The sequence below is a fragment of the Amblyomma maculatum genome, chromosome 1, assembly GCF_055883805.1.
Source record: "Amblyomma maculatum isolate TAMU_Amacu chromosome 1, ASM5588380v1, whole genome shotgun sequence".
In the NCBI taxonomy this organism is placed as follows: Eukaryota; Metazoa; Arthropoda; class Arachnida; order Ixodida; family Ixodidae; genus Amblyomma; species Amblyomma maculatum.
In genome coordinates, this window is record NC_139344.1 from 292,580,962 (window position 1) to 292,586,961 (window position 6,000).

Here is a 6,000-nt window from a genome sequence, read left to right on the forward strand (position 1 = left end):
GTCGTAGTTAGGCTTCAGGCGGTTATTGTGTACTATTTCACGATTGCGGCGATGGTGGTCAGTGGATGGCGTAAGGGGTTCGATGAGGTAGTTGACGGGGGATGTTTGCTTAGCAATACGGTAGGGGCCCTAATACTTGCTCAGAAGTTTGGATGAAAGGCGGGGACTGGAGGAAGGCACCCATAGCCAGACCAAAGAGTCTGTACGGTAAGTAGGAAGAAGTGCAGTTTGATCTCGTGTGGTTTTCTGCTGTTGGTGAGAGTGAGAAGTGAAGGACCGGGTAAGCTGGCGGCATTCTTCAGCAAAGTTGCAGCTTGTGAAACAGTCGTGAATTCGGAAGAATCCGGTCGGTGAGGGAGAATGGTGTCCATGGTGCAAGAGGGCTCACGACCGTACAGAAGGAAGTATGGCGAGAATCCTGTGGTTGCTTGAGTGGCAGAGTTATAAGCGAATGTGACGAATGGAAGAACGCGGTCCCAGTTGGAGTGGTCGGAAGCGACAAACATTGCCAGCATGTCGCCCATGGTGCGGTTAAAACGCTCAACCATTCCATTTGTTTGCTGATGGTACGCGGAGTTGGCGCTGTGAGCGATTTTGCATTCTCTAAGAACAGCTTCGACAACTTCAGAAAGGAAGGCGGGACCTCTGTCACTCAGCAATTCTTTGGGAGCCCCGTGGCGAAGAATGATGTAATGGAGGATGAAGGAGGCAATGTCTTGGGCTGTAGCAGGTGGCAAAGACGCCGTTTCGGCGTAGCGTGTGAGATAATCAATTGCAACGATGATCCAGCGATTGCCTGTTGATGTGCTAGGAAGCGGGCCGTACAGGTCGATTCCAATGCGCTCAAAGGGCTGAGCTGGGCAGGTCAGCGGCTGCAGAGGAGCGGCGGGCAGGCGATGTGGGTGTTTTCGGCGCTGACACTCTTGGCAGGACTGGACGAACCGACGAACATAACGGTACATCTCACGCCAGTTGTACCGCTATCGCAGGCGAGTGAAGGTTTTCAATAAGCCTGCGTGGGCACACTGGGGATCGTCGTGGAAATGGGAGCAAATCACAGAGCGCAGATGGGTCGGAATTACAAGCAGCCACTTTCTACCATCCGGAAGGTAATTCCTACGGTAGAGGAGCTCGTCTCTGATGGCGAAATGGTGAGACTGGCGACGGAGAGCGCGGCCAGGAGGTCGTGAAGCGCGGCCAGATAAAACATCCAGGAGTGAAGCGATCTATGCGTCCTTGCGTTGCTCGGAAGTCATATCGGTGGGATGTAGAACGGATATAGCAGGAGTGGCTTCAGACGGCAATGGAGAACGTGAGAGAGCATCAGCATCGGCATGTTTCCGGCCAGAGCGATAGATGACGTTAATGTCGTATTCTTGGAGCCTCAGAGCCCAACGGGCCAGTTGACCAGAAGGATCTTTCAAAGAAGACAGCCAGCAGAGGGTGTGGTGACCGGTGACGACATCAAAAGAACGGCCATACAAGTAGGGGCGAAATTTTGCTATTGCCCAGATGATAGCGAGACACTATTTCTCGGTGACGGAATAGTTTGCTTCAGCTTTTGTTAGGGTCCGACTGGCGTAAGCGACAACGTACTCATCAAAGCGAGATTTCCGCTGAGCAAGTACTGCGCCGAGGCCGACGCCGCTGGCATCACTGTGGATTTCCGTGGGAGAAGGGTCGAAATGACGCAGGATTGGCGGAGTCGTCAGAAGGTGGTGGAGTGTCGCGAAGGCATCATCATAGTGTGCAGACCAGGCTGAAAGATCGTGGCTGAACAAAAGCTTGGTGAGAGGGTTGATGATTGTGGCGAAATTGCGAACGTAGAGGCGGAAGTACGAGCAGAGGCCGACGAAGCTGCGGAGTTCTTTCACATTAGTTGGCTTGGGAAATTCTGCCACAGCGCGCAGTTTTGCCGGATCGGGAAGAACGCCATCTTTGGAGACGACATGCCCGATAATGGTTAGCTGTCGTGCTCCGAAACGGCACTTCTTTAAATTTAATTGGAGGCCAGCGTCGGTCAGGCATCCCAGAACTGTCTCAAGGCGCTGGAGGTGAGATGGAAATCTGGCGAAAAGATGACAACGTCGTCCAGGTAACAAAGGCAAGTGTGCCATTAGAGCCCTCTGAGTAGGTTGTCCATCATGCGTTCGAATGTGGCAGGGGTATTGCATAGTCCGAATGGCATGACATTAAACTCATAGAGCCCATCGGGTGTGAGGAAAGCGGTTTTTGGGCGATCGGCCTCTGCCATCAGCATATGCCAATAGCCGGAACGCAGGTCTATTGAAGAAAAGAACTCAGCTCCCTGCAGGCAGTCAAGGGCGTCGTCGATACGAGGGAGATGATAAATGTCCTTGCGCGTAATCTTGTTCAGTCGGTGATAGTCTATACAGAATCGGATGGAACCGTCTTTTTTCTTGACCAGGACAACCGAAGACGCCCAAGGGCTGTGCGACGGTTGGATCACGTTGCGCTGGAGCATGTCAGTCACCTGTTCGTCAATAATGCGGCGCTCGGCGGCTGAAACATGGTACGGATGCTGGCGCAAGGGGGCATGCGTGCCGGTATCAATGCGGTGAGTAACGGCAGTTGTGCGCCCCAACGAAGGTTGCTGGGAGTCGAACGAAGCCGCGAAACGTTGTAGGATGGCGACAAGCTGGGCTCTTTGTAAGGACGTCAGGCCGGCGTCGATGGACCGGTGGAAAACTTCGAGGGAAGATGGAGTGGCGACAGGAAGAGACGTTATGGCGGTGATGTGAAGGCAGGCAGTGTTATCGATGAAGGGATAGGTGGGAGTGGAATCGAGCAAAGCAACGCTACCCAGTGACTGGCCACGGAGCAAAGTAGTTGGGCAGGGGCACGGGTTACAAACAAAAATAGCACTTGAGCTGCGAAAAATTGTTAGCACAGCATGGGGCAGCAACACGGATTTTTGGTCAGCGCATCGTAACGAGGGTGTGTAGATAACAGTGGCGTCAGAAAGAGCAGCACAATAAAGAGGCACAAGCACTGAGGAGAAAGGCGGAACTTTGGTGTCCTCTGCGACGTGCACGGTAGCGGCAGCAGCAGCGGATGCATCGAAAGAAGTGGCACTGAGGGGTGATAACTCAAGTTGAGCATGGGCGCAGTCTATTATGGCGTTATGATTGGAGAGGAAGTCCCAATCAAGGATGACGTCGTGTGATGAGCGGGCGAGGACGAGGAATTCTATTGTGTATTGAACGTCGTCGATGACAAGGCGGGCGGTGCAGGCGGCTAATGGTCGAATGTCCTGAGCGCTGGCGGTGCGAAGAGAAATGGTAGGAAGCGGCGTCATTACCTTTTTGACTTTGCGACAGAGGGTGTAATTAAGAACTAATACGGCTGCGCCAGTGTCGACAAGCGCTTCGACAGGAACTCCCTCAATGAATACGGTAATAATGTTGGCTGGTACTGAAACAGGTCTTGTGTTAGTCCCTGATGGCGCAGTTCTTGCCTCCGGAACTGCGGCCGTTAGTTTTCCGGGTGAACGACTGATTGGCATCGGAGAACGGGAACGACGGCCAGGTGAAGGCGAGCGGTGGGATCGGCGATCGTAACTTGAAGAGGACTGCGGAGGAGGCTCAGGGAACACGGGCGAGAGGGACGGGGTAAGATTGTACATCGGCTCACGTGTATCTCACGTGTATAGTCGTAGGGGCGATGGCCACGATTGCGGCACCAACGAGCCACATGGCCGGCGACTCCACAGGCGTAGCACGTGGGTCGGTTGTCTTGTGTGCGCCAGGGGTTGGAATGCTGTGACTGTAATCGACGGCGTTGAACCGGACGATAAGGGGGGATTGTAGGCTGCTGAGGTTGCTGACTTCCCTGAGGCTCGTATAGGAGGGGAGGCCGGCTGTATACAGGGGCGACAGGGGGTGGTGGCCGCACCAAAACATCAGCGTACGTGAGAGGAGCCGCCACCAGGGGCTGCTGAGGAGGTGAAGGCAGAACCTCAGCGACCTGCTCTTGTATAACACGCTGAAGGGTGGGATTGAGCGGCGGCGCAGGCGCAGGTGCTGGGGGGTAGGTAGACAAAGAAAGCTGGCGTGCGACTTCCTAACGAACAAACTGTTGAATCTGCTGACTGAGCGACTGCTGATCCAGGGCATCGTCTCCGGAGGGAGCCAAGCTAGAAAGGGTGGCCTGCTGAAGGCCAGCACGTCGTGTGGAAAGCCGCCTTTTACGCAGCTCATCGAAGCTTTGGCAGAAGCTGATAACATCGGACACAGTTTGGGGATTTTTGGCGACGAGCATGTGGAAGGCGTCATCAATGCCTTGCATAATGTGCCCGATCTTCTCGGCGTCGCTCATGGTAGGGTTGACGCGCTTGCAGAGGTCGACGACATCTTCTATGAAACTTGTGAAGTTCTCGCCGGTTTGTGCCGCTTTGTTGTGCCCGACTTTGCAAGCGTTGCTCGGCGCGAAGCTTACGTATAGCGGCACGGCCAAAAACTTCGGTCAGGCTGGTCTTTAGAGGCTCCCAGGTAGGGACGCCACTCTCATAGTTGCGAAACCATAGATTGGCCACGTCGCTAAAATAAAAATTGACGTTTGTGAGCTTCACGTTGTCGTCCCACTTGTTGTACGCACTTACGCGTTCATACGACGCCAACCAGTCTTCTACATCCGTGTCATCGGTGCCGCTGAAGATGGCTGGGTCGCGCTGACGCGCTGCACTGGGACAGATGACAGGCGATGGGGTTGGCGGTTGGTTGGCGGTCTCAGGCATCGCGGAATTGATAGGCAACGCTCGGCTGCGAAGCTCCAGGTTGAGGGGATTGCTGTCACCTCCACCACTTGTAATAGGAGTCCTTGAACAGGGCGCTGCGCCGTCAGTAGTCAATGGAGCGTTCTGCGATCAGTCGTTGCACTTCTGTAAGCGCACGCCCGAGCGTCGGAGAGAGAGCTTCGTTGTCGTTTTCTTTCCTGACCGTCACGCGCGTTGAACATGGTTGTCGTTCTCTTCAGAGCATTAGGCGCTGAACATATCAGAGCCGAATACCTGTTTTACAAGTCTTTTAAACCCCCGCAGAGAGTGAAGTAGTTGCTAAGTTTTCATGGGCTGTGTTCATATTCTAGAAGCTTTATACATCGCTTTGCTGACGTTGCTTACCCATTGACGTGCCTTCTCAACAAAAACTACACTTTTGACTGGACACCAGACTGCGACGCGTCATTCCGTCAACTGAAGTTTCTGTTAATATCGAAACCCATCCTACGTCACTTCGATCTTGCTGCATTGACAGAAGTTCACACGGATTCTAGTGGAATTGGTCTCGGGGCAGTCCTTGTCCAACGACACGATGAATTAGAGCATGTTATCGCGTACGCAAGTCGTACCCTGAGCAAGCCGGAGCGAAACTGCACAGTCACCGAACAGGAATGCTTGGCTGTAGTTTTAGCTGCGCAGTGTTTCCATTCATATTTGTATGGACGTCGTTTACTATCGTAACTTACCATCATTCACTCTGTTGGCTGCGGAACATTCGAGACGCATGTGGTTGCCTCACACACTGGGCCCTCCGGTTACAGGAATATGACTTTGCCGTGGTGTACAAAAGCGGGAGTCTTCATGCTGACGCAGCCCAGATGGCCATAGACGTCCGACGGACCACCGACGGACGTCCGATGGAAATCCAGTTATGTTCGATATACGTACAGCGGATGTCCGTCGGACCAGCGTTCGTGGATACGGATCGCGTCCCATGGACGTCCGACAGAGAGCCGGAGGCGGACATTCGGACGTTTACCAGAACTTGCTTGCAGGGCCCGCTATTGGTGTAAAAACTTGCCAATAACATTCATGTAAAGCTCACCAAGCATGTGTTATGGAAATTTCAATCACATACTAGTGCTCTATGCCTTTGTTGTGAGAGTAAAGCAAACAGAATATGCATTAAGTTCAAGTTTCCTCGGCTTTACTGTCACGCAACAAAGCACTGAACAGCAGTGTGCAATGAAAACTTCCACCAA